This window comes from Pseudophryne corroboree, chromosome 3 (assembly GCF_028390025.1).
Source record: "Pseudophryne corroboree isolate aPseCor3 chromosome 3, aPseCor3.hap2, whole genome shotgun sequence".
Classification (NCBI taxonomy): domain Eukaryota; kingdom Metazoa; phylum Chordata; class Amphibia; order Anura; family Myobatrachidae; genus Pseudophryne; species Pseudophryne corroboree.
The window spans coordinates 112,168,563-112,187,455 of NC_086446.1; the positions used below are offsets into that span (position 1 = coordinate 112,168,563).

The following is an 18,893-nucleotide window of genomic DNA, read 5'->3' on the forward strand; positions in this document are numbered from 1 at the left end:
GGAGACCACCTGGGAATACAAGGTGCTGTAGATATTTTTATACTGCCAACACCGTTCTGTTGATGCATTCCATTTTCAAATGTATTCATTTATGAACCAGTAGTTAGAAGTAGAAAAGTTCAAACAGAAACCACAAAGCTAATCTACAGCCACACCACACTGAATACGCCCAATCTCATCTGATCTTGGAAGCTAAGCAGTGTTGGGCCTGGTTAGTACTTGGATGGGAGACCACCTGGGAATACAAGGTGCTGTAGATATTTTTATACTGCCAACACCGTTCTGTTGATGCATTCCATTTTAAAACGTATTCATTTATGAACCAGTAGTTAGAAGTAGAAAAGTTCTAACAGAAACCAGAAAGTTCATCTACAGCAACACCACACTGGATACGCCCAATCTCATCTGATCTTGTTAGCTAAGCAGTGTTGGGCCTGGTTAGTACTTAGATGGGAGACCACCTGGGAATACAAGGTGCTGTAGATATTTTTATACTGCCAACACCGTTCTGTTGATGCATTCCATTTTCAAATGTATTCATTTATGAACCAGTAGTTAGAAGTAGAAAAGTTCAAACAAAAACCACACAGCTAATCTACAGCCACACCACACTGAATATGCCCAATCTCATCTGATCTTGGAAGCTAAGCAGTGTTGGGCCTGGTTAGTACTTGGATGGGAGACCACCTGGGAATACAAGGTGCTGTAGATATTTTTATACTGCCAACACCGTTCTGTTGATGCATTCCATTTTAAAACGTATTCATTTATGAACCAGTAGTTAGAAGTAGAAAAGTTCTAACAGAAACCAGAAAGTTAATCTACAGCAACACCACACTGGATACGCCCAATCTCATCTGATCTTGTTAGCTAAGCAGTGTTGGGCCTGGTTAGTACTTGGATGGGAGACCACCTGGGAATACAAGGTGCTGTAGATATTTTTATACTGCCAACACCGTTCTGTTGATGCATTCCATTTTCAAATGTATTCATTTATGAACCAGTAGTTAGAAGTAGAAAAGTTCAAACAGAAACCACAAAGCTTATCTACAGCCACACCACACTGAATACGCCCAATCTCATCTGATCTTGGAAGCTAAGCAGTGTTGGGCCTGGTTAGTACTTGGATGGGAGACCACCTGGGAATACAAGGTGCTGTAGATATTTTTATACTGCCAACACCGTTCTGTTGATACATTCCATTTTAAAACGTATTCATTTATGAACCAGTAGTTAGAAGTAGAAAAGTTCTAACAGAAACCAGAAAGTTCATCTACAGCAACACCACACGGGATACGCCCAATCTCATCTGATCTTGGAAGCTAAGCAGTGTTGGGCCTGGTTAGTACTTGGATGGGAGACCACCTGGGAATACAAGGTGCTGTAGATATGTTTATACTACCAACACCGTTCTGTTGATGCATTCCATTTTAAAACGTATTCATTTATGAACCAGTAGTTAGAAGTAGAAAAGTTCTAACAGAAACCAGAAAGTTCATCTACAGCAACACCACACTGGATACGCCCAATCTCATCTGATCTTGTTAGCTAAGCAGTGTTGGGCCTGGTTAGTACTTGGATGGGAGACCACCTGGGAATACAAGGTCCTGTAGATATTTTTATACTGCCAACACCGTTCTGTTGATGCATTCCATTTTCAAATGTATTCATTTATGAACCAGTAGTTAGAAGTAGAAAAGTTCAAACAAAAACCACAAAGCTAATCTACAGCCACACCACACTGGATACGCCCAATCTCATCTGATCTTGTTAGCTAAGCAGTGTTGGGCCTGGTTAGTACTTGGATGGGAGACCACCTGGGAATACAAGGTGCTGTAGATATTTGTATACTGCCAACACCGTTCTGTTGATGCATTCCATTTTAAAACGTATTCATTTATGAACCAGTAGTTAGAAGTAGAAAAGTTCTAACAGAAACCAGAAAATTCATCTACAGCAACACCACACTGGATACGCCCAATCTCATCTGATCTTGGAAGCTAAGCAGTGTTGGGCCTGGTTAGTACTTGGATGGGAGACCACCTGGGAATACAAGGTGCTGTAGATATTTTTATACTGCCAACACCGTTCTGTTGATGCATTCCATTTTAAAACGTATTCATTTATGAACCAGTAGTTAGAAGTAGAAAAGTTCTAACAGAAACCAGAAAGTTCATCTACAGCAACACCACACTGGATACGCCCAATCTCATCTGATCTTGGAAGCTAAGCAGTGTTGGGCCTGGTTAGTACTTGGATGGGAGACCACCTGGGAATACAAGGTGCTGTAGATATTTTAATACTGCCAACACCGTTCTGTTGATGCATTACATTTTCAAACGTATTCATTTATGAACCAGTAGTTAGAAGTAGAAAAGTTCTAACAGAAACCACAAAGCTCATCTACAGCCACACCACATTGAATACGCCCAATCTCATCTGATCTTGGAAGTTAAGCAGTGTTGGGCCTGGTTAGTACTTGGATGGGAGACCACCTGGGAATACGAGGTGCTGTAGATATTTTTATACTGCCAACACCGTTCTGTTGATGCATTCCATTTTAAAACATATTCATTTATGAACCAGTAGTTAGAAGTAGAAAAGTTCTAACAGAAACCAGAAAGTTCATCTACAGCAACACCACACTGGATACGCCCAATCTCATCTGATCTTGTTAGCTAAGCAGTGTTAGGCCTGGTTAGTACTTGGATGGGAGACCACCTGGGAATACAAGGTGCTGTAGATATTTTTATACTGCCAACACCGTTCTGTTGATGCATTCCATTTTCAAATGTATTCATTTATGAACCAGTAGTTAGAAGTAGAAAAGTTCAAACAGAAACCACAAAGCTAATCTACAGCCACACCACACTGAATACGCCCAATCTCAACTGATCTTGAAAGCTAAGCAGTGTTGGGCCTGGTTAGTACTTGGATGGGAGACCACCTGGGAATACAAGGTGCTGTAGATATTTTTATACTGCCAACACCGTTCTGTTGATGCATTCCATTTTAAAACGTATTCATTTATGAACCAGTTGTTAGAAGTAGAAAAGTTCTAACAGAAACCAGAAAGTTCATCTACAGCAACACCACACTGGATACGCCCAATCTCATCTGATCTTGGAAGCTAAGCAGTGTTGGGCCTGGTTAGTACTTGGATGGGAGACCACCTGGGAATACAAGGTGCTGTAGATATTTTTATACTGCCAACACCGTTCTGTTGATGCATTCCATTTTCAAACGTATTCATTTATGAACCAGTAGTTAGAAGTAGAAAAGTTCTAACAGAAACCACAAAGCTCATCTACAGCCACACCACACTGAAGACGCCCAATCTCATCTGATCTTGGAAGTTAAGCAGTGTTGGGCCTGGTTAGTACTTGGATGGGAGACCACCTGGGAATACAAGGTGCTGTAGATATTTTTATACTACCAACACCGTTCTGTTGATGCATTCCATTTTAAAACGTATTCATTTATGAACCAGTAGTTAGAAGTAGAAAAGTTCTAACAGAAAACTCAAAGCTCATCTACAGCCACACCACACTGGATTTGCCCAATCTCATCTGATCTTGGAAGCTAAGCAGTGTTGGGCCTGGTTAGTACTTGGATGGGAGACCACCTGGGAATACAAGGTGCTGTAGATATTTTTATACTGCCAACACCGTTCTGTTGATGCATTCCATTTTAAAACTTATTCATTTATGAACCAGTAGTTAGAAGTAGAAAAGTTCTAACAGAAACCAGAAAGTTCATCTACAGCAACACCACACTGGATACGCCCAATCTCCTCTGATCTTGGAAGCTAAGCAGTGTTGGGCCTGGTTAGTACTTGGATGGGAGACCACCCGGTAATACAAGGTGCTGTAGATATTTTTATACTGCCAACACCGTTCTGTTGATGCATTCCATTTTCAAACGTATTCATTTATGAACCAGTAGTTAGAAGTAGAAAAGTTCTAACAGAAACCACAAAGCTCATCTACAGCCACACCACACTGGATGCGCCCAAGCTCATCTGATCTTGGAAGCTAAGCAGTGTTGGGCCTGGTTAGTACTTGGATGGGAGACCACCTGGGAATACAAGGTGCTGTAGATATTTTTATACTGCCAACACCGTTCTGTTGATGCATTCCATTTTCAAACGTATTCATTTATGAACCAGTAGTTAGAAGTAGAAAAGTTCTAACAGAAACCATAAAGCTAATCTACAGCCACACCACACTGAATACGCCCAATCTCATCTGATCTTGGAAGCTAAGCAGTGTTGGGCCTGGTTAGTACTTGGATGGGAGACCACCTGGGAATACAAGGTGCTGTAGATATTTTTATACTACCAACACCATTCTGTTGATGCATTCCATTTTAAAACGTATTCATTTATGAACCAGTAGTTAGAAGTAGAAAAGTTCTAACAGAAACCAGAAAGTTCATCTACAGCAACACCACACTGGATACGCCCAATCTCATCTGATCTTGTTAGCTAAGCAGTGTTGGGCCTGGTTAGTACTTGGATGGGAGACCACCTGGGAATACAAGGTGCTGTAGATATTTTTATACTGCCAACACCGTTCTGTTGATGCATTCCATTTTCAAATGTATTCATTTATGAACCAGTAGTTAGAAGTAGAAAAGTTCAAACAGAAATCACAAAGCTAATCTACAGCCACACCACACTGAATACGCCCAATCTCATCTGATCTTGGAAGCTAAGCAGTGTTAGGCCTGGTTAGTACTTGGATGGGAGACCACCTGGGAATACAAGGTGCTGTAGATATTTTTATACTGCCAACACCGTTCTGTTGATGCATTCCATTTTAAAACGTATTCATTTATGAACCAGTAGTTAGAAGTAGAAAAGTTCTAACAGAAACCAGAAAGTTCATCTACAGCAACACCACACTGGATACGCCCAATCTCATCTGATCTTGGAAGCTAAGCAGTGTTGGGCCTGGTTAGTACTTGGATGGGAGACCACCTGGGAATACAAGGTGCTGTAGATATTTTTATACTGCCAACACCGTTCTGTTGATGCATTCCATTTTCAAACGTATTCATTTATGAACCAGTAGTTAGAAGTAGAAAAGTTCTAACAGAAACCACAAAGCTCATCTACAGCCACACCACGCTGGATTTGCCCCATTTCATCTGATCTTGGAAGCTAAGCAGTGTTGGGCCTGGTTAGTACTTGGATGGGAGACCACCTGGGAATACAAGGTGCTGTAGATATTTTTATACTGCCAACACCGTTCTGTTGATGCATTCCATTTTCAAACGTATTCATTTATGAACCAGTAGTTAGAAGTAGAAAAGTTCAAACAGAAACCACAAAGCTTATCTACAGCCACACCACACTGGATGCGCCAAATCTCATCTGATCTTGGAAGCTAAGCAGTGTTGGGCCTGGTCAGTACTTGGATGGGAGACCACCTCGGAATACAAGGTGCTGTAGATATTTTTATGCTGCCAACACCGTTCTGTTGATGCATTCCATTTTCAAACGTATTCATTTATGAACCAGTAGTTAGAAGTAGAAAAGTTCTAACAGAAACCATAAAGCTCATCTACAGCCACACCACACTGAATACGCACAATCTCATCTGATCTTGGAAGCTAAGCAGTGTTGGGCCTGGTTAGTACTTGGATGGGAGACCACCTGGGAATACAAGGTGCTGTAGATATTTTTATACTACCAACACCATTCTGTTGATGCATTCCATTTTAAAACGTATTCATTTATGAACCAGTAGTTAGAAGTAGAAAAGTTCAAACAGAAACCACAAAGCTAATCTACAGCCACACCACACTGGATACGCCCAATCTCATCTGATCTTGGAAGCTAAGCAGTGTTGGGCCTGGTTAGTACTTGGATGGGAGACCACCTGGGAATACAAGGTGCTGTAGATATTTTTATACTGCCAACACCGTTCTGTTGATGCATTCCATTTTCAAATGTATTCATTTATGAACCAGTAGTTAGAAGTAGAAAAGTTCAAACAGAAACCACAAAGCTAATCTACAGCCACACCACACTGAAAACGCCCAATCTCATCTGATCTTGGAAGCTAAGCAGTGTTGGGCCTGGTTAGTACTTGGATGGGAGACCACCTCGGAATACAAGGTGCTGTAGATATTTTTATACTGCCAACACCGTTCTGTTGATGCATTCCATTTTAAAACGTATTCATTTATGAACCAGTAGTTAGAAGTAGAAAAGTTCTAACAGAAACCAGAAAGTTCATCTACAGCAACACCACACTGGATATGCCCAATCTCATCTGATCTTGGAAGCCAAGCAGTGTTGGGCCTGGTTAGTACTTGGATGGGAGACCACCTGGGAATACAAGGTGCTGTAGATATTTTTATACTGCCAACACCGTTCTGTTGATGCATTCCATTTTCAAACGTATTTATTTATGAACCAGTAGTTAGAAGTAGAAAAGTTCTAACAGAAACCACAAAGCTCATCTACAGCCACACCACACTGAATACGCCCAATCTCATCTGATCTTGGAAGTTAAGCAGTGTTGGGCCTGGTTAGTACTTGGATGGGAGACCACCTGGGAATACAAGGTGCTGTAGATATTTTTATACTACCAACACCGTTCTGTTGATGCATTCCATTTTAAAACGTATTCATTTATGAACCAGTAGTTAGAAGTAGAAAAGTTCTAACAGAAACCAGAAAGTTCATCTACAGCAACACCACACTGGATACGCCCAATCTCATCTGATCTTGTTAGCTAAGCAGTGTTGGGCCTGGTTAGTACTTGGATGGGAGACCACCTGGGAATACAAGGTGCTGTAGATATTTTTATACTGCCAACACCGTTCTGTTGATGCATTCCATTTTCAAATGTATTCATTTATGAACCAGTAGTTAGAAGTAGAAAAGTTCAAACAAAAACCACAAAGCTAATCTACAGCCACACCACACTGGATACGCCCAATCTCATCTGATCTTGGAAGCTAAGCAGTGTTGGGCCTGGTTAGTACTTGGATGGGAGACCACCTGGGAATACAAGGTGCTGTAGATATTTTTATACTGCCAACACCGTTCTGTTGATGCATTCCATTTTAAAACGTATTCATTTATGAACCAGTAGTTAGAAGTAGAAAAGTTCTAACAGAAACCGTAAAGCTCATCTACAGCCACACCACACTGAATACGCCCAATCTCATCTGATCTTGGAAGCTAAGCAGTGTTGGGCCTGGTTAGTACTTGGATGGGAGACCACCTGGGAATACGAGGTGCTGTAGATATTTTTATACTACCAACACCATTCTGTTGATGCATTCCATTTTAAAACGTATTCATTTATGAACCAGTAGTTAGAAGTAGAAAAGTTCTAACAGAAACCAGAAAGTTCATCTACAGCAACACCACACTGGATACGCCCAATCTCATCTGATCTTGTTAGCTAAGCAGTGTTGGGCCTGGTTAGTACTTGGATGGGAGACCACCTGGGAATACAAGGTGCTGTAGATATTTTTATACTGCCAACACCGTTATGTTGATGCATTCCATTTTCAAATGTATTCATTTATGAACCAGTAGTTAGAAGTAGAAAAGTTCAAACAGAAACCACAAAGCTAATCTACAGCCACACCACACTGAATACGCCCAATCTCATCTGATCTTGGAAGCTAAGCAGTGTTGGGCCTGGTTAGTATTTGGATGGGAGACCACCTGGGAATACAAGGTGCTGTAGATATTTTTATACTGCCAACACCGTTCTGTTGATGCATTCCATTTTAAAACGTATTCATTTATGAACCAGTAGTTAGAAGTAGAAAAGTTCTAACAGAAACCAGAAAGTTCATCTACAGCAACACCACACCGGATACGCCCAATCTCATCTGATCTTGGAAGCTAAGCAGTGTTGGGCCTGGTTAGTACTTGGATGGGAGACCACCTGGGAATACAAGGTGCTGTAGATATTTTTATACTGCCAACACCGTTCTGTTGATGCATTCCATTTTCAAACGTATTCATTTATGAACCAGTAGTTAGAAGTAGAAAAGTTCTAACAGAAACCACAAAGCTCATCTACAGCCACACCACACTGAATACGCCCAATCTCATCTGATCTTGGAAGTTAAGCAGTGTTGGGCCTGGTTAGTACTTGGATGGGAGACCACCTGGGAATACAAGGTGCTGTAGATATTTTTATACTACCAACACCGTTCTGTTGATGCATTCCATTTTAAAACGTATTCATTTATGAACCAGTAGTTAGAAGTAGAAAAGTTCTAACAGAAACCAGAAAGTTCATCTACAGCAACACCACACTGGATACGCCCAATCTCATCTGATCTTGTTAGCTAAGCAGTGTTGGGCCTGGTTAGTACTTGGATGGGAGACCACCTGGGAATACAAGGTGCTGTAGATATTTTTATACTGCCAACACCGTTCTGTTGATGCATTCCATTTTCAAATGTATTCATTTATGAACCAGTAGTTAGAAGTAGAAAAGTTCAAACAAAAACCACAAAGCTAATCTACAGCCACACCACACTGGATACGCCCAATCTCATCTGATCTTGGAAGCTAAGCAGTGTTGGGCCTGGTTAGTACTTGGATGGGAGACCACCTGGGAATACAACGTGCTGTAGATATTTTTATACTGCCAACACCGTTCTGTTGATGCATTCCATTTTCAAACGTATTCATTTATGAACCAGTAGTTAGAAGTAGAAAAGTTCTAACAGAAACCATAAAGCTCATCTACAGCCACACCACACTGAATACGCCCAATCTCATCTGATCTTGAAAGCTAAGCAGTGTTGGGCCTGGTTAGTACTTGGATGGGAGACCACCTGGGAATACGAGGTGCTGTAGATATTTTTATACTACCAACACCATTCTGTTGATGCATTCCATTTTAAAACGTATTCATTTATGAACCAGTAGTTAGAAGTAGAAAAGTTCTAACAGAAACCAGAAAGTTCATCTACAGCAACACCACACTGGATACGCCCAATCTCATCTGATCTTGTTAGCTAAGCAGTGTTGGGCCTGGTTAGTACTTGGATGGGAGACCACCTGGGAATACAAGGTGCTGTAGATATTTTTATACTGCCAACACCGTTCTGTTGATGCATTCCATTTTCAAATGTATTCATTTATGAACCAGTAGTTAGAAGTAGAAAAGTTCAAACAGAAACCACAAAGCTAATCTACAGCCACACCACACTGAATACGCCCAATCTCATCTGATCTTGGAAGCTAAGCAGTGTTGGGCCTGGTTAGTACTTGGATGGGAGACCACCTGGGAATACAAGGTGCTGTAGATATTTTTATACTGCCAACACCGTTCTGTTGATGCATTCCATTTTAAAACGTATTCATTTATGAACCAGTAGTTAGAAGTAGAAAAGTTCTAACAGAAACCAGAAAGTTCATCTACAGCAACACCACACTGGATACGCCCAATCTCATCTGATCTTGGAAGCTAAGCAGTGTTGGGCCTGGTTAGTACTTGGATGGGAGACCACCTGGGAATACAAGGTGCTGTAGATATTTTTATACTGCCAACACCGTTCTGTTGATGCATTCCATTTTCAAACGTATTCATTTATGAACCAGTAGTTAGAAGTAGAAAAGTTCTAACAGAAACCATAAAGCTCATCTACAGCCACACCACACTGAATACGCCCAATCTCATCTGATCTTGGAAGCTAAGCAGTGTTGGGCCTGGTTAGTACTTGGATGGGAGACCACCTGGGAATACGAGGTGCTGTAGATATTTTTATACTACCAACACCATTCTGTTGATGCATTCCATTTTAAAACGTATTCATTTATGAACCAGTAGTTAGAAGTAGAAAAGTTCTAACAGAAACCAGAAAGTTCATCTACAGCAACACCACACTGGATACGCCCAATCTCATCTGATCTTGTTAGCTAAGCAGTGTTGGGCCTGGTTAGTACTTGGATGGGAGACCACCTGGGAATACAAGGTGCTGTAGATATTTTTATACTGCCAACACCGTTCTGTTGATGCATTCCATTTTCAAATGTATTCATTTATGAACCAGTAGTTAGAAGTAGAAAAGTTCAAACAGAAACCACAAAGCTAATCTACAGCCACACCACACTGAATACGCCCAATCTCACCTGATCTTGGAAGCTAAGCAGTGTTGGGCCTGGTTAGTACTTGGATGGGAGACCACCTGGGAATACAAGGTGCTGTAGATATTTTTATACTGCCAACACCGTTCTGTTGATGCATTCCATTTTAAAACGTATTCATTTATGAACCAGTAGTTAGAAGTAGAAAAGTTCTAACAGAAACCAGAAAGTTCATCTGCAGCAACACCACACTGGATACGCCCAATCTCATCTGATCTTGGAAGCTAAGCAGTGTTGGGCCTGGTTAGTACTTGGATGGGAGACCACCTGGGAATACAAGGTGCTGTAGATATTTTTATACTGCCAACACCGTTCTGTTGATGCATTCCATTTTCAAATGTATTCATTTATGAACCAGTAGTTAGAAGTAGAAAAGTTCAAACAGAAACCACAAAGCTAATCTACAGCCACACCACACTGAATACGCCCAATCTCATCTGATCTTGGAAGCAAAGCAGTGTTGGGCCTGGTTAGTATTTGGATGGGAGACCACCTGGGAATACAAGGTGCTGTAGATATTTTTATACTGCCAACACCGTTCTGATGATGCATTCCATTTTAAAACGTATTCATTTATGAACCAGTAGTTAGAAGTAGAAAAGTTCTAACAGAAACCAGAAAGTTCATCTACAGCAACACCACACTGGATACGCCCAATCTCATCTGATCTTGGAAACTAAGCAGTGTTGGGCCTGGTTAGTACTTGGATGGGAGACCACCTGGGAATACAAGGTGCTTTAGATATTTTTATACTGCCAACACCGTTCTGTTGATGCATTCCATTTTCAAACGTATTCATTTATGAACCAGTAGTTAGAAGTAGAAAGGTTCTAACAGAAACCACAAAGCTCATCTACAGCCACACCACACTGAATACGCCCAATCTCATCTGATCTTGGAAGCTAAGCAGTGTTGGGCCTGGTTAGTACTTGGATGGGAGACCACCTGGGAATACAAGGTGCTTTAGATATTTTTATACTGCCAACACCGTTCTGTTGATGCATTCCATTTTAAAACGTATTCATTTATGAACCAGTAGTTAGAAGTAGAAAAGTTCTAACAGAAACCAGAAAGTTCATCTACAGCAACACCACACTGGATACGCCCAATCTCATCTGATCTTGGAAGCTAAGCAGTGTTGGGCCTGGTTAGTACTTGGATGGGAGACCACCTGGGAATACAAGGTGCTGTAGATATTTTTATACTGCCAACACCGTTCTGTTGATGCATTCCATTTTCAAACGTATTCATTTATGAACCAGTAGTTAGAAGTAGAAAAGTTCAAACAAAAACCACAAAGCTAATCTACAGCCACACCACACTGGATACGCCCAATCTCATCTGATCTTGGAAGCTAAGCAGTGTTGGGCCTGGTTAGTACTTGGATGGGAGACCACCTGGGAATACGAGGTGCTGTAGATATTTTTATACTACCAACACCATTCTGTTGATGCATTCCATTTTAAAACGTATTCATTTATGAACCAGTAGTTAGAAGTAGAAAAGTTCTAACAGAAACCAGAAAGTTCATCTACAGCAACACCACACTGGATACGCCCAATCTCATCTGATCTTGTTAGCTAAGCAGTGTTGGGCCTGGTTAGTACTTGGATGGGAGACCACCTGGGAATACAAGGTGCTGTAGATATTTTTATACTGCCAACACCGTTCTGTTGATGCATTCCATTTTCAAATGTATTCATTTATGAACCAGTAGTTAGAAGTAGAAAAGTTCAAACAGAAACCACAAAGCTAATCTACAGCCACACCACACTGAATACGCCCAATCTCATCTGATCTTGGAAGCTAAGCAGTGTTGGGCCTGGTTAGTATTTGGATGGGAGACCACCTGGGAATACAAGGTGCTGTAGATATTTTTATACTGCCAACACCGTTCTGTTGATGCATTCCATTTTAAAACGTATTCATTTATGAACCAGTAGTTAGAAGTAGAAAAGTTCTAACAGAAACCAGAAAGTTCATCTACAGCAACACCACACTGGATACGCCCAATCTCATCTGATCTTGGAAGCTAAGCAGTATTGGGCCTGGTTAGTACTTGGATGGGAGACCACCTGGGAATACAAGGTGCTGTAGATATTTTTATACTGCCAACACCGTTCTGTTGATGCATTCCATTTTCAAACGTATTCATTTATGAACCAGTAGTTAGAAGTAGAAAAGTTCTAACAGAAACCACAAAGCTCATCTACAGCCACACCACACTGAATACGCCCAATCTCATCTGATCTTGGAAGTTAAGCAGTGTTGGGCCTGGTTAGTACTTGGATGGGAGACCACCTGGGAATACAAGGTGCTGTAGATATTTTTATACTGCCAACACCGTTCTGTTGATGCATTCCATTTTAAAACGTATTCATTTATGAACCAGTAGTTAGAAGTAGAAAAGTTCTAAGAGAAACCAGAAAGTTCATCTACAGCAACACCACACTGGATACGCCCAATCTCATCTGATCTTGTTAGCTAAGCAGTGTTGGGCCTGGTTAGTACTTAGATGGGAGACCACCTGGGAATACAAGGTGCTGTAGATATTTTTATACTGCCAACACCGTTCTGTTGATGCATTCCATTTTCAAATGTATTCATTTATGAACCAGTAGTTAGAAGTAGAAAAGTTCAAACAAAAACCACACAGCTAATCTACAGCCACACCACACTGAATACGCCCAATCTCATCTGATCTTGGAAGCTAAGCAGTGTTGGGCCTGGTTAGTACTTGGATGGGAGACCACCTGGGAATACAAGGTGCTGTAGATATTTTTATACTGCCAACACCGTTCTGTTGATGCATTCCATTTTAAAACGTATTCATTTATGAACCAGTAGTTAGAAGTAGAAAAGTTCTAACAGAAACCAGAAAGTTAATCTACAGCAACACCACACTGGATACGCCCAATCTCATCTGATCTTGTTAGCTAAGCAGTGTTGGGCCTGGTTAGTACTTGGATGGGAGACCACCTGGGAATACAAGGTGCTGTAGATATTTTTATACTGCCAACACCGTTCTGTTGATGCATTCCATTTTCAAATGTATTCATTTATGAACCAGTAGTTAGAAGTAGAAAAGTTCAAACAGAAACCACAAAGCTTATCTACAGCCACACCACACTGAATACGCCCAATCTCATCTGATCTTGGAAGCTAAGCAGTGTTGGGCCTGGTTAGTACTTGGATGGGAGACCACCTGGGAATACAAGGTGCTGTAGATATTTTTATACTGCCAACACCGTTCTGTTGATACATTCCATTTTAAAACGTATTCATTTATGAACCAGTAGTTAGAAGTAGAAAAGTTCTAACAGAAACCAGAAAGTTCATCTACAGCAACACCACACAGGATACGCCCAATCTCATCTGATCTTGGAAGCTAAGCAGTGTTGGGCCTGGTTAATACTTGGATGGGAGACCACCTGGGAATACAAGGTGCTGTAGATATGTTTATACTACCAACACCGTTCTGTTGATGCATTCCATTTTAAAACGTATTCATTTATGAACCAGTAGTTAGAAGTAGAAAAGTTCTAACAGAAACCAGAAAGTTCATCTACAGCAACACCACACTGGATACGCCCAATCTCATCTGATCTTGTTAGCTAAGCAGTGTTGGGCCTGGTTAGTACTTGGATGGGAGACCACCTGGGAATACAAGGTGCTGTAGATATTTTTATACTGCCAACACCGTTCTGTTGATGCATTCCATTTTAAAACGTATTCATTTATGAACCAGTAGTTAGAAGTAGAAAAGTTCTAACAGAAACCAGAAAGTTCATCTACAGCAACACCACACTGGATACGCCCAATCTCATCTGATCTTGGAAGCTAAGCAGTGTTGGGCCTGGTTAGTACTTGGATGGGAGACCACCTGGGAATACAAGGTGCTGTAGATATTTTTATACTGCCAACACCGTTCTGTTGATGCATTCCATTTTCAAACGTATTCATTTATGAACCAGTAGTTAGAAGTAGAAAAGTTCTAACAGAAATCACAAAGCTAATCTACAGCCACACCACACTGAATACGCCCAATCTCATCTGATCTTGGAAGCTAAGCAGTGTTAGGCCTGGTTAGTACTTGGATGGGAGACCACCTGGGAATACAAGGTGCTGTAGATATTTTTATACTGCCAACACCGTTCTGTTGATGCATTCCATTTTAAAACGTATTCATTTATGAACCAGTAGTTAGAAGTAGAAAAGTTCTAACAGAAACCAGAAAGTTCATCTACAGCAACACCACACTGGATACGCCCAATCTCATCTGATCTTGGAAGCTAAGCAGTGTTGGGCCTGGTTAGTACTTGGATGGGAGACCACCTGGGAATACAAGGTGCTGTAGATATTTTTATACTGCCAACACCGTTCTGTTGATGCATTCCATTTTCAAACGTATTCATTTATGAACCAGTAGTTAGAAGTAGAAAAGTTCTAACAGAAACCACAAAGCTCATCTACAGCCACACCACGCTGGATTTGCCCCATTTCATCTGATCTTGGAAGCTAAGCAGTGTTGGGCCTGGTTAGTACTTGGATGGGAGACCACCTGGGAATACAAGGTGCTGTAGATATTTTTATACTGCCAACACCGTTCTGTTGATGCATTCCATTTTCAAACGTATTCATTTATGAACCAGTAGTTAGAAGTAGAAAAGTTCAAACAGAAACCACAAAGCTTATCTACAGCCACACCACACTGGATACGCCAAATCTCATCTGATCTTGGAAGCTAAGCAGTGTTGGGCCTGGTCAGTACTTGGATGGGAGACCACCTCGGAATACAAGGTGCTGTAGATATTTTTATGCTGCCAACACCGTTCTGTTGATGCATTCCATTTTCAAACGTATTCATTTATGAACCAGTAGTTAGAAGTAGAAAAGTTCTAACAGAAACCATAAAGCTTATCTACAGCCACACCACACTGAATATGCACAATCTCATCTGATCTTGGAAGCTAAGCAGTGTTGGGCCTGGTTAGTACTTGGATGGGAGACCACCTGGGAATACAAGGTGCTGCAGATATTTTTATACTACCAACACCATTCTGTTGATGCATTCCATTTTAAAACGTATTCATTTATGAACCAGTAGTTAGAAGTAGAAAAGTTCAAACAGAAACCACAAAGCTAATCTACAGCCACACCACACTGGATACGCCCAATCTCATCTGATCTTGGAAGCTAAGCAGTGTTGGGCCTGGTTAGTACTTGGATGGGAGACCACCTGGGAATACAAGGTGCTGTAGATATTTTTATACTGCCAACACCGTTCTGTTGATGCATTCCATTTTCAAACGTATTTATTTATGAACCAGTAGTTAGAAGTAGAAAAGTTCTAACAGAAACCATAAAGCTCATCTACAGCCACACCACACTGAATACGCCCAATCTCATCTGATCTTGGAAGCTAAGCAGTGTTGGGCCTGGTTAGTACTTGGATGGGAGACCACCTGGGAATACGAGGTGCTGTAGATATTTTTATACTACCAACACCATTCTGTTGATGCATTCCATTTTAAAACGTATTCATTTATGAACCAGTAGTTAGAAGTAGAAAAGTTCTAACAGAAACCAGAAAGTTCATCTACAGCAACACCACACTGGATACGCCCAATCTCATCTGATCTTGTTAGCTAAGCAGTGTTGGGCCTGATTAGTACTTGGATGGGAGACCACCTGGGAATACAAGGTGCTGTAGATATTTTTATACTGCCAACACCGTTCTGTTGATGCATTCCATTTTCAAATGTATTCATTTATGAACCAGTAGTTAGAAGTAGAAAAGTTCAAACAGAAACCATAAAGCTAATCTACAGCCACACCACACTGAAAACGCCCAATCTCATCTGATCTTGGAAGCTAAGCAGTGTTGGGCCTGGTTAGTACTTGGATGGGAGACCACCTGGGAATACAAGGTGCTGTAGATATTTTTATACTGCCAACACCGTTCTGTTGATGCATTCCATTTTAAAACGTATTCATTTATGAACCAGTAGTTAGAAGTAGAAAAGTTCTAACAGAAACCAGAAAGTTTATCTACAGCAACACCACACTGGATATGCCCAATCTCATCTGATCTTGGAAGCCAAGCAGTGTTGGGCCTGGTTAGTACTTGGATGGGAGACCACCTGGGAATACAAGGTGCTGTAGATATTTTTATACTGCCAACACCGTTCTGTTGATGCATTCCATTTTCAAACGTATTTATTTATGAACCAGTAGTTAGAAGTAGAAAAGTTCTAACAGAAACCACAAAGCTCATCTACAGCCACACCACACTGAATACGCCCAATCTCATCTGATCTTGGAAGTTAAGCAGTGTTGGGCCTGGTTAGTACTTGGATGGGAGACCACCTGGGAATACAAGGTGCTGTAGATATTTTTATACTACCAACACCGTTCTGTTGATGCATTCCATTTTAAAACGTATTCATTTATGAACCAGTAGTTAGAAGTAGAAAAGTTCTAACAGAAACCAGAAAGTTCATCTACAGCAACACCACACTGGATACGCCCAATCTCATCTGATCTTGTTAGCTAAGCAGTGTTGGGCCTGGTTAGTACTTGGATGGGAGACCACCTGGGAATACAAGGTGCTGTAGATATTTTTATACTGCCAACACCGTTCTGTTGATGCATTCCATTTTCAAATGTATTCATTTATGAACCAGTAGTTAGAAGTAGAAAAGTTCAAACAAAAACCACAAAGCTAATCTACAGCCACACCACACTGGATACGCCCAATCTCATCTGATCTTGGAAGCTAAGCAGTGTTGGGCCTGGTTAGTACTTGGATGGGAGACCACCTGGGAATACAAGGTGCTGTAGATATTTTTATACTGCCAACACCGTTCTGTTGATGCATTCCATTTTAAAACGTATTCATTTATGAACCAGTAGTTAGAAGTAGAAAAGTTCTAACAGAAACCGTAAAGCTCATCTACAGCCACACCACACTGAATACGCCCAATCTCATCTGATCTTGGAAGCTAAGCAGTGTTGGGCCTGGTTAGTACTTGGATGGGAGACCACCTGGGAATACGAGGTGCTGTAGATATTTTTATACTACCAACACCATTCTGTTGATGCATTCCATTTTAAAACGTATTCATTTATGAACCAGTAGTTAGAAGTAGAAAAGTTCTAACAGAAACCAGAAAGTTCATCTACAGCAACACCACACTGGATACGCCCAATCTCATCTGATCTTGTTAGCTAAGCAGTGTTGGGCCTGGTTAGTACTTGGATGGGAGACCACCTGGGAATACAAGGTGCTGTAGATATTTTTATACTGCCAACACCGTTCTGTTGATGCATTCCATTTTCAAATGTATTCATTTATGAACCAGTAGTTAGAAGTAGAAAAGTTCAAACAGAAACCACAAAGCTAATCTACAGCCACACCACTCTGAATACGCCCAATCTCATCTGATCTTGGAAGCTAAGCAGTGTTGGGCCTGGTTAGTATTTGGATGGGAGACCACCTGGGAATACAAGGTGCTGTAGATATTTTTATACTGCCAACACCGTTCTGTTGATGCATTCCATTTTAAAACGTATTCATTTATGAACCAGTAGTTAGAAGTAGAAAAGTTCTAACAGAAACCAGAAATTTCATCTACAGCAACACCACACCGGATACGCCCAATCTCATCTGATCTTGGAAGCTAAGCAGTGTTGGGCCTGGTTAGTACTTGGATGGGAGACCACCTGGGAATACAAGGTGCTGTAGATATTTTTATACTGCCAACACCGTTCTGTTGATGCATTCCATTTTCAAACGTATTCATTTATGAACCAGTAGTTAGAAGTAGAAAAGTTCTAACAGAAACCACAAAGCTCATCTACAGCCACACCACACTGAATACGCCCAATCTCATCTGATCTTGGAAGTTAAGCAGTGTTGGGCCTGGTTAGTACTTGGATGGGAGACCACCTGGGAATACAAGGTGCTGTAGATATTTTTATACTACCAACACCGTTCTGTTGATGCATTCCATTTTAAAACGTATTCATTTATGAACCAGTAGTTAGAAGTAGAAAAGTTCTAACAGAAACCAGAAAGTTCATCTACAGCAACACCACACTGGATACGCCCAATCTCATCTGATCTTGTTAGCTAAGCAGTGTTGGGCCTGGTTAGTACTTGGATGGGAGACCACCTGGGAATACAAGGTGCTGTAGATATTTTTATACTGCCAACACCGTTCTGTTGATGCATTCCATTTTCAAATGTATTCATTTATGAACCAGTAGTTAGAAGTAGAAAAGTTCAAACAAAAACCACAAAGCTAATCTACAGCCACACCACACTGGATACGCCCAATCTCATCTGATCTTGGAAGCTAAGCAGTGTTGGTCCTGGTTAGTACTTGGATGGGAGACCACCTGGGAATACAACGTGCTGTAGATATTTTTATACTGCCAACACCGTTCTGTTGATGCATTCCATTTTCAAACGTATTCATTTATGAACCAGTAGTTAGAAGTAGAAAAGTTCTAACAGAAACCATAAAGCTCATCTACAGCCACACCACACTGAATACGCCCAATCTCATCTGATCTTGAAAGCTAAGCAGTGTTGGGCCTGGTTAGTACTTGGATGGGAGACCACCTGGGAATACGAGGTGCTGTAGATATTTTTATACTACCAACACCATTCTGTTGATGCATTCCATTTTAAAACGTATTCATTTATGAACCAGTAGTTAGAAGTAGAAAAGTTCTAACAGAAACCAGA

At 41.0% G+C, this 18,893-nt stretch overlaps 71 non-coding genes and 13 pseudogenes across 71 annotated transcripts in view; all 84 read left to right on the plus strand.

The window, feature by feature from the left end:
• The window catches only part of LOC134886702 (5S ribosomal RNA), a 119-nt gene extending 85 nt beyond the window's left edge, over positions 1 to 34 (plus strand). Inside the window, exon 1 of the ribosomal RNA XR_010170778.1 lies at positions 1 to 34. This exon is cut by the window's left edge and continues 85 nt beyond it. This is a non-coding gene — a ribosomal RNA (5S ribosomal RNA).
• A 107-nt stretch (positions 35 to 141) lies between these two features.
• LOC135059937 (5S ribosomal RNA) lies at positions 142 to 260 on the plus strand. Its single transcript, XR_010246332.1, has one exon. It is a non-coding gene; the product is annotated as a 5S ribosomal RNA (ribosomal RNA).
• Positions 261 to 367: 107 nt separating this feature from the next.
• Positions 368 to 486, plus strand: LOC134888299 (5S ribosomal RNA; annotated as a pseudogene).
• A 107-nt stretch (positions 487 to 593) lies between these two features.
• LOC135058946 (5S ribosomal RNA) lies at positions 594 to 712 on the plus strand. The gene has a single exon (XR_010245367.1). It is a non-coding gene; the product is annotated as a 5S ribosomal RNA (ribosomal RNA).
• Positions 713 to 819: 107 nt separating this feature from the next.
• LOC134886703 (5S ribosomal RNA) lies at positions 820 to 938 on the plus strand. Its single transcript, XR_010170779.1, has one exon. It is a non-coding gene; the product is annotated as a 5S ribosomal RNA (ribosomal RNA).
• A 107-nt stretch (positions 939 to 1,045) lies between these two features.
• Positions 1,046 to 1,164, plus strand: LOC135059948 (5S ribosomal RNA). The gene has a single exon (XR_010246343.1). It is a non-coding gene; the product is annotated as a 5S ribosomal RNA (ribosomal RNA).
• Positions 1,165 to 1,271: 107 nt separating this feature from the next.
• Positions 1,272 to 1,390, plus strand: LOC135068664 (5S ribosomal RNA). Its single transcript, XR_010254859.1, has one exon. It is a non-coding gene; the product is annotated as a 5S ribosomal RNA (ribosomal RNA).
• A 107-nt stretch (positions 1,391 to 1,497) lies between these two features.
• On the plus strand, positions 1,498 to 1,616 carry LOC134892727 (5S ribosomal RNA; annotated as a pseudogene).
• A 107-nt stretch (positions 1,617 to 1,723) lies between these two features.
• LOC135069675 (5S ribosomal RNA) lies at positions 1,724 to 1,842 on the plus strand. The gene has a single exon (XR_010255852.1). It is a non-coding gene; the product is annotated as a 5S ribosomal RNA (ribosomal RNA).
• Positions 1,843 to 1,949: 107 nt separating this feature from the next.
• LOC135059609 (5S ribosomal RNA) lies at positions 1,950 to 2,068 on the plus strand. The gene has a single exon (XR_010246009.1). It is a non-coding gene; the product is annotated as a 5S ribosomal RNA (ribosomal RNA).
• Positions 2,069 to 2,175: 107 nt separating this feature from the next.
• Positions 2,176 to 2,294, plus strand: LOC135059610 (5S ribosomal RNA). The gene has a single exon (XR_010246010.1). It is a non-coding gene; the product is annotated as a 5S ribosomal RNA (ribosomal RNA).
• Positions 2,295 to 2,401: 107 nt separating this feature from the next.
• Positions 2,402 to 2,520, plus strand: LOC134901914 (5S ribosomal RNA). Its single transcript, XR_010175389.1, has one exon. It is a non-coding gene; the product is annotated as a 5S ribosomal RNA (ribosomal RNA).
• Positions 2,521 to 2,627: 107 nt separating this feature from the next.
• On the plus strand, positions 2,628 to 2,746 carry LOC134891939 (5S ribosomal RNA; annotated as a pseudogene).
• Positions 2,747 to 2,853: 107 nt separating this feature from the next.
• LOC135069823 (5S ribosomal RNA) lies at positions 2,854 to 2,972 on the plus strand. The gene has a single exon (XR_010256005.1). It is a non-coding gene; the product is annotated as a 5S ribosomal RNA (ribosomal RNA).
• Positions 2,973 to 3,079: 107 nt separating this feature from the next.
• On the plus strand, positions 3,080 to 3,198 carry LOC135059611 (5S ribosomal RNA). Its single transcript, XR_010246011.1, has one exon. It is a non-coding gene; the product is annotated as a 5S ribosomal RNA (ribosomal RNA).
• Positions 3,199 to 3,305: 107 nt separating this feature from the next.
• Positions 3,306 to 3,424, plus strand: LOC135059834 (5S ribosomal RNA). The gene has a single exon (XR_010246232.1). It is a non-coding gene; the product is annotated as a 5S ribosomal RNA (ribosomal RNA).
• A 107-nt stretch (positions 3,425 to 3,531) lies between these two features.
• On the plus strand, positions 3,532 to 3,650 carry LOC135063745 (5S ribosomal RNA). Its single transcript, XR_010250068.1, has one exon. It is a non-coding gene; the product is annotated as a 5S ribosomal RNA (ribosomal RNA).
• A 107-nt stretch (positions 3,651 to 3,757) lies between these two features.
• LOC134891438 (5S ribosomal RNA) lies at positions 3,758 to 3,876 on the plus strand (annotated as a pseudogene).
• Positions 3,877 to 3,983: 107 nt separating this feature from the next.
• LOC135063177 (5S ribosomal RNA) lies at positions 3,984 to 4,102 on the plus strand. Its single transcript, XR_010249514.1, has one exon. It is a non-coding gene; the product is annotated as a 5S ribosomal RNA (ribosomal RNA).
• A 107-nt stretch (positions 4,103 to 4,209) lies between these two features.
• LOC135059959 (5S ribosomal RNA) lies at positions 4,210 to 4,328 on the plus strand. Its single transcript, XR_010246354.1, has one exon. It is a non-coding gene; the product is annotated as a 5S ribosomal RNA (ribosomal RNA).
• Positions 4,329 to 4,435: 107 nt separating this feature from the next.
• LOC134886704 (5S ribosomal RNA) lies at positions 4,436 to 4,554 on the plus strand. Its single transcript, XR_010170780.1, has one exon. It is a non-coding gene; the product is annotated as a 5S ribosomal RNA (ribosomal RNA).
• Positions 4,555 to 4,661: 107 nt separating this feature from the next.
• Positions 4,662 to 4,780, plus strand: LOC135064605 (5S ribosomal RNA). Its single transcript, XR_010250911.1, has one exon. It is a non-coding gene; the product is annotated as a 5S ribosomal RNA (ribosomal RNA).
• Positions 4,781 to 4,887: 107 nt separating this feature from the next.
• Positions 4,888 to 5,006, plus strand: LOC135059612 (5S ribosomal RNA). The gene has a single exon (XR_010246012.1). It is a non-coding gene; the product is annotated as a 5S ribosomal RNA (ribosomal RNA).
• Positions 5,007 to 5,113: 107 nt separating this feature from the next.
• LOC134892126 (5S ribosomal RNA) lies at positions 5,114 to 5,232 on the plus strand (annotated as a pseudogene).
• A 107-nt stretch (positions 5,233 to 5,339) lies between these two features.
• On the plus strand, positions 5,340 to 5,458 carry LOC134886344 (5S ribosomal RNA). Its single transcript, XR_010170430.1, has one exon. It is a non-coding gene; the product is annotated as a 5S ribosomal RNA (ribosomal RNA).
• A 107-nt stretch (positions 5,459 to 5,565) lies between these two features.
• LOC135064240 (5S ribosomal RNA) lies at positions 5,566 to 5,684 on the plus strand. Its single transcript, XR_010250551.1, has one exon. It is a non-coding gene; the product is annotated as a 5S ribosomal RNA (ribosomal RNA).
• A 107-nt stretch (positions 5,685 to 5,791) lies between these two features.
• On the plus strand, positions 5,792 to 5,910 carry LOC135062995 (5S ribosomal RNA). The gene has a single exon (XR_010249336.1). It is a non-coding gene; the product is annotated as a 5S ribosomal RNA (ribosomal RNA).
• A 107-nt stretch (positions 5,911 to 6,017) lies between these two features.
• LOC135059585 (5S ribosomal RNA) lies at positions 6,018 to 6,136 on the plus strand. Its single transcript, XR_010245986.1, has one exon. It is a non-coding gene; the product is annotated as a 5S ribosomal RNA (ribosomal RNA).
• A 107-nt stretch (positions 6,137 to 6,243) lies between these two features.
• LOC135069790 (5S ribosomal RNA) lies at positions 6,244 to 6,362 on the plus strand. The gene has a single exon (XR_010255972.1). It is a non-coding gene; the product is annotated as a 5S ribosomal RNA (ribosomal RNA).
• A 107-nt stretch (positions 6,363 to 6,469) lies between these two features.
• On the plus strand, positions 6,470 to 6,588 carry LOC134889892 (5S ribosomal RNA). The gene has a single exon (XR_010171299.1). It is a non-coding gene; the product is annotated as a 5S ribosomal RNA (ribosomal RNA).
• A 107-nt stretch (positions 6,589 to 6,695) lies between these two features.
• LOC134886705 (5S ribosomal RNA) lies at positions 6,696 to 6,814 on the plus strand. The gene has a single exon (XR_010170781.1). It is a non-coding gene; the product is annotated as a 5S ribosomal RNA (ribosomal RNA).
• A 107-nt stretch (positions 6,815 to 6,921) lies between these two features.
• LOC135063006 (5S ribosomal RNA) lies at positions 6,922 to 7,040 on the plus strand. Its single transcript, XR_010249347.1, has one exon. It is a non-coding gene; the product is annotated as a 5S ribosomal RNA (ribosomal RNA).
• A 107-nt stretch (positions 7,041 to 7,147) lies between these two features.
• Positions 7,148 to 7,266, plus strand: LOC134897417 (5S ribosomal RNA). The gene has a single exon (XR_010172108.1). It is a non-coding gene; the product is annotated as a 5S ribosomal RNA (ribosomal RNA).
• A 107-nt stretch (positions 7,267 to 7,373) lies between these two features.
• LOC134886706 (5S ribosomal RNA) lies at positions 7,374 to 7,492 on the plus strand. Its single transcript, XR_010170782.1, has one exon. It is a non-coding gene; the product is annotated as a 5S ribosomal RNA (ribosomal RNA).
• Positions 7,493 to 7,599: 107 nt separating this feature from the next.
• On the plus strand, positions 7,600 to 7,718 carry LOC135061816 (5S ribosomal RNA). Its single transcript, XR_010248185.1, has one exon. It is a non-coding gene; the product is annotated as a 5S ribosomal RNA (ribosomal RNA).
• Positions 7,719 to 7,825: 107 nt separating this feature from the next.
• LOC135067292 (5S ribosomal RNA) lies at positions 7,826 to 7,944 on the plus strand. Its single transcript, XR_010253513.1, has one exon. It is a non-coding gene; the product is annotated as a 5S ribosomal RNA (ribosomal RNA).
• A 107-nt stretch (positions 7,945 to 8,051) lies between these two features.
• Positions 8,052 to 8,170, plus strand: LOC134890007 (5S ribosomal RNA). The gene has a single exon (XR_010171311.1). It is a non-coding gene; the product is annotated as a 5S ribosomal RNA (ribosomal RNA).
• A 107-nt stretch (positions 8,171 to 8,277) lies between these two features.
• On the plus strand, positions 8,278 to 8,396 carry LOC134886708 (5S ribosomal RNA). The gene has a single exon (XR_010170784.1). It is a non-coding gene; the product is annotated as a 5S ribosomal RNA (ribosomal RNA).
• A 107-nt stretch (positions 8,397 to 8,503) lies between these two features.
• Positions 8,504 to 8,622, plus strand: LOC135067481 (5S ribosomal RNA). Its single transcript, XR_010253694.1, has one exon. It is a non-coding gene; the product is annotated as a 5S ribosomal RNA (ribosomal RNA).
• Positions 8,623 to 8,729: 107 nt separating this feature from the next.
• LOC135058940 (5S ribosomal RNA) lies at positions 8,730 to 8,848 on the plus strand. The gene has a single exon (XR_010245361.1). It is a non-coding gene; the product is annotated as a 5S ribosomal RNA (ribosomal RNA).
• A 107-nt stretch (positions 8,849 to 8,955) lies between these two features.
• Positions 8,956 to 9,074, plus strand: LOC134886709 (5S ribosomal RNA). The gene has a single exon (XR_010170785.1). It is a non-coding gene; the product is annotated as a 5S ribosomal RNA (ribosomal RNA).
• A 107-nt stretch (positions 9,075 to 9,181) lies between these two features.
• LOC135059970 (5S ribosomal RNA) lies at positions 9,182 to 9,300 on the plus strand. The gene has a single exon (XR_010246365.1). It is a non-coding gene; the product is annotated as a 5S ribosomal RNA (ribosomal RNA).
• Positions 9,301 to 9,407: 107 nt separating this feature from the next.
• Positions 9,408 to 9,526, plus strand: LOC135059613 (5S ribosomal RNA). Its single transcript, XR_010246013.1, has one exon. It is a non-coding gene; the product is annotated as a 5S ribosomal RNA (ribosomal RNA).
• Positions 9,527 to 9,633: 107 nt separating this feature from the next.
• On the plus strand, positions 9,634 to 9,752 carry LOC134897529 (5S ribosomal RNA). The gene has a single exon (XR_010172120.1). It is a non-coding gene; the product is annotated as a 5S ribosomal RNA (ribosomal RNA).
• A 107-nt stretch (positions 9,753 to 9,859) lies between these two features.
• Positions 9,860 to 9,978, plus strand: LOC134886710 (5S ribosomal RNA). Its single transcript, XR_010170786.1, has one exon. It is a non-coding gene; the product is annotated as a 5S ribosomal RNA (ribosomal RNA).
• Positions 9,979 to 10,085: 107 nt separating this feature from the next.
• LOC135063279 (5S ribosomal RNA) lies at positions 10,086 to 10,204 on the plus strand. Its single transcript, XR_010249614.1, has one exon. It is a non-coding gene; the product is annotated as a 5S ribosomal RNA (ribosomal RNA).
• Positions 10,205 to 10,311: 107 nt separating this feature from the next.
• LOC135063909 (5S ribosomal RNA) lies at positions 10,312 to 10,430 on the plus strand. Its single transcript, XR_010250229.1, has one exon. It is a non-coding gene; the product is annotated as a 5S ribosomal RNA (ribosomal RNA).
• Positions 10,431 to 10,537: 107 nt separating this feature from the next.
• Positions 10,538 to 10,656, plus strand: LOC135067718 (5S ribosomal RNA). The gene has a single exon (XR_010253929.1). It is a non-coding gene; the product is annotated as a 5S ribosomal RNA (ribosomal RNA).
• A 107-nt stretch (positions 10,657 to 10,763) lies between these two features.
• On the plus strand, positions 10,764 to 10,882 carry LOC134890801 (5S ribosomal RNA; annotated as a pseudogene).
• A 107-nt stretch (positions 10,883 to 10,989) lies between these two features.
• Positions 10,990 to 11,108, plus strand: LOC135067127 (5S ribosomal RNA). Its single transcript, XR_010253351.1, has one exon. It is a non-coding gene; the product is annotated as a 5S ribosomal RNA (ribosomal RNA).
• A 107-nt stretch (positions 11,109 to 11,215) lies between these two features.
• On the plus strand, positions 11,216 to 11,334 carry LOC135059615 (5S ribosomal RNA). The gene has a single exon (XR_010246015.1). It is a non-coding gene; the product is annotated as a 5S ribosomal RNA (ribosomal RNA).
• Positions 11,335 to 11,441: 107 nt separating this feature from the next.
• LOC134900422 (5S ribosomal RNA) lies at positions 11,442 to 11,560 on the plus strand. The gene has a single exon (XR_010173933.1). It is a non-coding gene; the product is annotated as a 5S ribosomal RNA (ribosomal RNA).
• A 107-nt stretch (positions 11,561 to 11,667) lies between these two features.
• Positions 11,668 to 11,786, plus strand: LOC134886711 (5S ribosomal RNA). Its single transcript, XR_010170787.1, has one exon. It is a non-coding gene; the product is annotated as a 5S ribosomal RNA (ribosomal RNA).
• A 107-nt stretch (positions 11,787 to 11,893) lies between these two features.
• LOC135061817 (5S ribosomal RNA) lies at positions 11,894 to 12,012 on the plus strand. The gene has a single exon (XR_010248186.1). It is a non-coding gene; the product is annotated as a 5S ribosomal RNA (ribosomal RNA).
• Positions 12,013 to 12,119: 107 nt separating this feature from the next.
• Positions 12,120 to 12,238, plus strand: LOC135068960 (5S ribosomal RNA). Its single transcript, XR_010255151.1, has one exon. It is a non-coding gene; the product is annotated as a 5S ribosomal RNA (ribosomal RNA).
• Positions 12,239 to 12,345: 107 nt separating this feature from the next.
• On the plus strand, positions 12,346 to 12,464 carry LOC134890121 (5S ribosomal RNA). The gene has a single exon (XR_010171324.1). It is a non-coding gene; the product is annotated as a 5S ribosomal RNA (ribosomal RNA).
• A 107-nt stretch (positions 12,465 to 12,571) lies between these two features.
• LOC134888300 (5S ribosomal RNA) lies at positions 12,572 to 12,690 on the plus strand (annotated as a pseudogene).
• A 107-nt stretch (positions 12,691 to 12,797) lies between these two features.
• LOC135059982 (5S ribosomal RNA) lies at positions 12,798 to 12,916 on the plus strand. The gene has a single exon (XR_010246377.1). It is a non-coding gene; the product is annotated as a 5S ribosomal RNA (ribosomal RNA).
• A 107-nt stretch (positions 12,917 to 13,023) lies between these two features.
• Positions 13,024 to 13,142, plus strand: LOC134886712 (5S ribosomal RNA). The gene has a single exon (XR_010170788.1). It is a non-coding gene; the product is annotated as a 5S ribosomal RNA (ribosomal RNA).
• A 107-nt stretch (positions 13,143 to 13,249) lies between these two features.
• On the plus strand, positions 13,250 to 13,368 carry LOC135059994 (5S ribosomal RNA). Its single transcript, XR_010246388.1, has one exon. It is a non-coding gene; the product is annotated as a 5S ribosomal RNA (ribosomal RNA).
• A 107-nt stretch (positions 13,369 to 13,475) lies between these two features.
• On the plus strand, positions 13,476 to 13,594 carry LOC134888121 (5S ribosomal RNA; annotated as a pseudogene).
• A 107-nt stretch (positions 13,595 to 13,701) lies between these two features.
• LOC134886713 (5S ribosomal RNA) lies at positions 13,702 to 13,820 on the plus strand. The gene has a single exon (XR_010170789.1). It is a non-coding gene; the product is annotated as a 5S ribosomal RNA (ribosomal RNA).
• Positions 13,821 to 13,927: 107 nt separating this feature from the next.
• LOC135059616 (5S ribosomal RNA) lies at positions 13,928 to 14,046 on the plus strand. Its single transcript, XR_010246016.1, has one exon. It is a non-coding gene; the product is annotated as a 5S ribosomal RNA (ribosomal RNA).
• Positions 14,047 to 14,153: 107 nt separating this feature from the next.
• Positions 14,154 to 14,272, plus strand: LOC135064607 (5S ribosomal RNA). Its single transcript, XR_010250913.1, has one exon. It is a non-coding gene; the product is annotated as a 5S ribosomal RNA (ribosomal RNA).
• A 107-nt stretch (positions 14,273 to 14,379) lies between these two features.
• On the plus strand, positions 14,380 to 14,498 carry LOC135059617 (5S ribosomal RNA). Its single transcript, XR_010246017.1, has one exon. It is a non-coding gene; the product is annotated as a 5S ribosomal RNA (ribosomal RNA).
• A 107-nt stretch (positions 14,499 to 14,605) lies between these two features.
• On the plus strand, positions 14,606 to 14,724 carry LOC134892127 (5S ribosomal RNA; annotated as a pseudogene).
• Positions 14,725 to 14,831: 107 nt separating this feature from the next.
• LOC134887541 (5S ribosomal RNA) lies at positions 14,832 to 14,950 on the plus strand (annotated as a pseudogene).
• Positions 14,951 to 15,057: 107 nt separating this feature from the next.
• On the plus strand, positions 15,058 to 15,176 carry LOC134888674 (5S ribosomal RNA; annotated as a pseudogene).
• A 107-nt stretch (positions 15,177 to 15,283) lies between these two features.
• Positions 15,284 to 15,402, plus strand: LOC135063017 (5S ribosomal RNA). The gene has a single exon (XR_010249358.1). It is a non-coding gene; the product is annotated as a 5S ribosomal RNA (ribosomal RNA).
• A 107-nt stretch (positions 15,403 to 15,509) lies between these two features.
• LOC134897641 (5S ribosomal RNA) lies at positions 15,510 to 15,628 on the plus strand. Its single transcript, XR_010172132.1, has one exon. It is a non-coding gene; the product is annotated as a 5S ribosomal RNA (ribosomal RNA).
• Positions 15,629 to 15,735: 107 nt separating this feature from the next.
• On the plus strand, positions 15,736 to 15,854 carry LOC134887876 (5S ribosomal RNA; annotated as a pseudogene).
• Positions 15,855 to 15,961: 107 nt separating this feature from the next.
• Positions 15,962 to 16,080, plus strand: LOC134900387 (5S ribosomal RNA). Its single transcript, XR_010173899.1, has one exon. It is a non-coding gene; the product is annotated as a 5S ribosomal RNA (ribosomal RNA).
• Positions 16,081 to 16,187: 107 nt separating this feature from the next.
• On the plus strand, positions 16,188 to 16,306 carry LOC135069791 (5S ribosomal RNA). The gene has a single exon (XR_010255973.1). It is a non-coding gene; the product is annotated as a 5S ribosomal RNA (ribosomal RNA).
• A 107-nt stretch (positions 16,307 to 16,413) lies between these two features.
• On the plus strand, positions 16,414 to 16,532 carry LOC134890236 (5S ribosomal RNA). The gene has a single exon (XR_010171338.1). It is a non-coding gene; the product is annotated as a 5S ribosomal RNA (ribosomal RNA).
• Positions 16,533 to 16,639: 107 nt separating this feature from the next.
• LOC134886714 (5S ribosomal RNA) lies at positions 16,640 to 16,758 on the plus strand. Its single transcript, XR_010170790.1, has one exon. It is a non-coding gene; the product is annotated as a 5S ribosomal RNA (ribosomal RNA).
• Positions 16,759 to 16,865: 107 nt separating this feature from the next.
• Positions 16,866 to 16,984, plus strand: LOC135063029 (5S ribosomal RNA). Its single transcript, XR_010249369.1, has one exon. It is a non-coding gene; the product is annotated as a 5S ribosomal RNA (ribosomal RNA).
• A 107-nt stretch (positions 16,985 to 17,091) lies between these two features.
• LOC134897753 (5S ribosomal RNA) lies at positions 17,092 to 17,210 on the plus strand. Its single transcript, XR_010172143.1, has one exon. It is a non-coding gene; the product is annotated as a 5S ribosomal RNA (ribosomal RNA).
• A 107-nt stretch (positions 17,211 to 17,317) lies between these two features.
• On the plus strand, positions 17,318 to 17,436 carry LOC134886715 (5S ribosomal RNA). The gene has a single exon (XR_010170791.1). It is a non-coding gene; the product is annotated as a 5S ribosomal RNA (ribosomal RNA).
• A 107-nt stretch (positions 17,437 to 17,543) lies between these two features.
• On the plus strand, positions 17,544 to 17,662 carry LOC135066563 (5S ribosomal RNA). Its single transcript, XR_010252807.1, has one exon. It is a non-coding gene; the product is annotated as a 5S ribosomal RNA (ribosomal RNA).
• A 107-nt stretch (positions 17,663 to 17,769) lies between these two features.
• LOC135067293 (5S ribosomal RNA) lies at positions 17,770 to 17,888 on the plus strand. The gene has a single exon (XR_010253514.1). It is a non-coding gene; the product is annotated as a 5S ribosomal RNA (ribosomal RNA).
• A 107-nt stretch (positions 17,889 to 17,995) lies between these two features.
• On the plus strand, positions 17,996 to 18,114 carry LOC134890352 (5S ribosomal RNA). The gene has a single exon (XR_010171349.1). It is a non-coding gene; the product is annotated as a 5S ribosomal RNA (ribosomal RNA).
• Positions 18,115 to 18,221: 107 nt separating this feature from the next.
• LOC134886716 (5S ribosomal RNA) lies at positions 18,222 to 18,340 on the plus strand. Its single transcript, XR_010170792.1, has one exon. It is a non-coding gene; the product is annotated as a 5S ribosomal RNA (ribosomal RNA).
• A 107-nt stretch (positions 18,341 to 18,447) lies between these two features.
• LOC134887347 (5S ribosomal RNA) lies at positions 18,448 to 18,566 on the plus strand (annotated as a pseudogene).
• Positions 18,567 to 18,673: 107 nt separating this feature from the next.
• LOC135058941 (5S ribosomal RNA) lies at positions 18,674 to 18,792 on the plus strand. Its single transcript, XR_010245362.1, has one exon. It is a non-coding gene; the product is annotated as a 5S ribosomal RNA (ribosomal RNA).
• Positions 18,793 to 18,893: the final 101 nt, after the last annotated feature.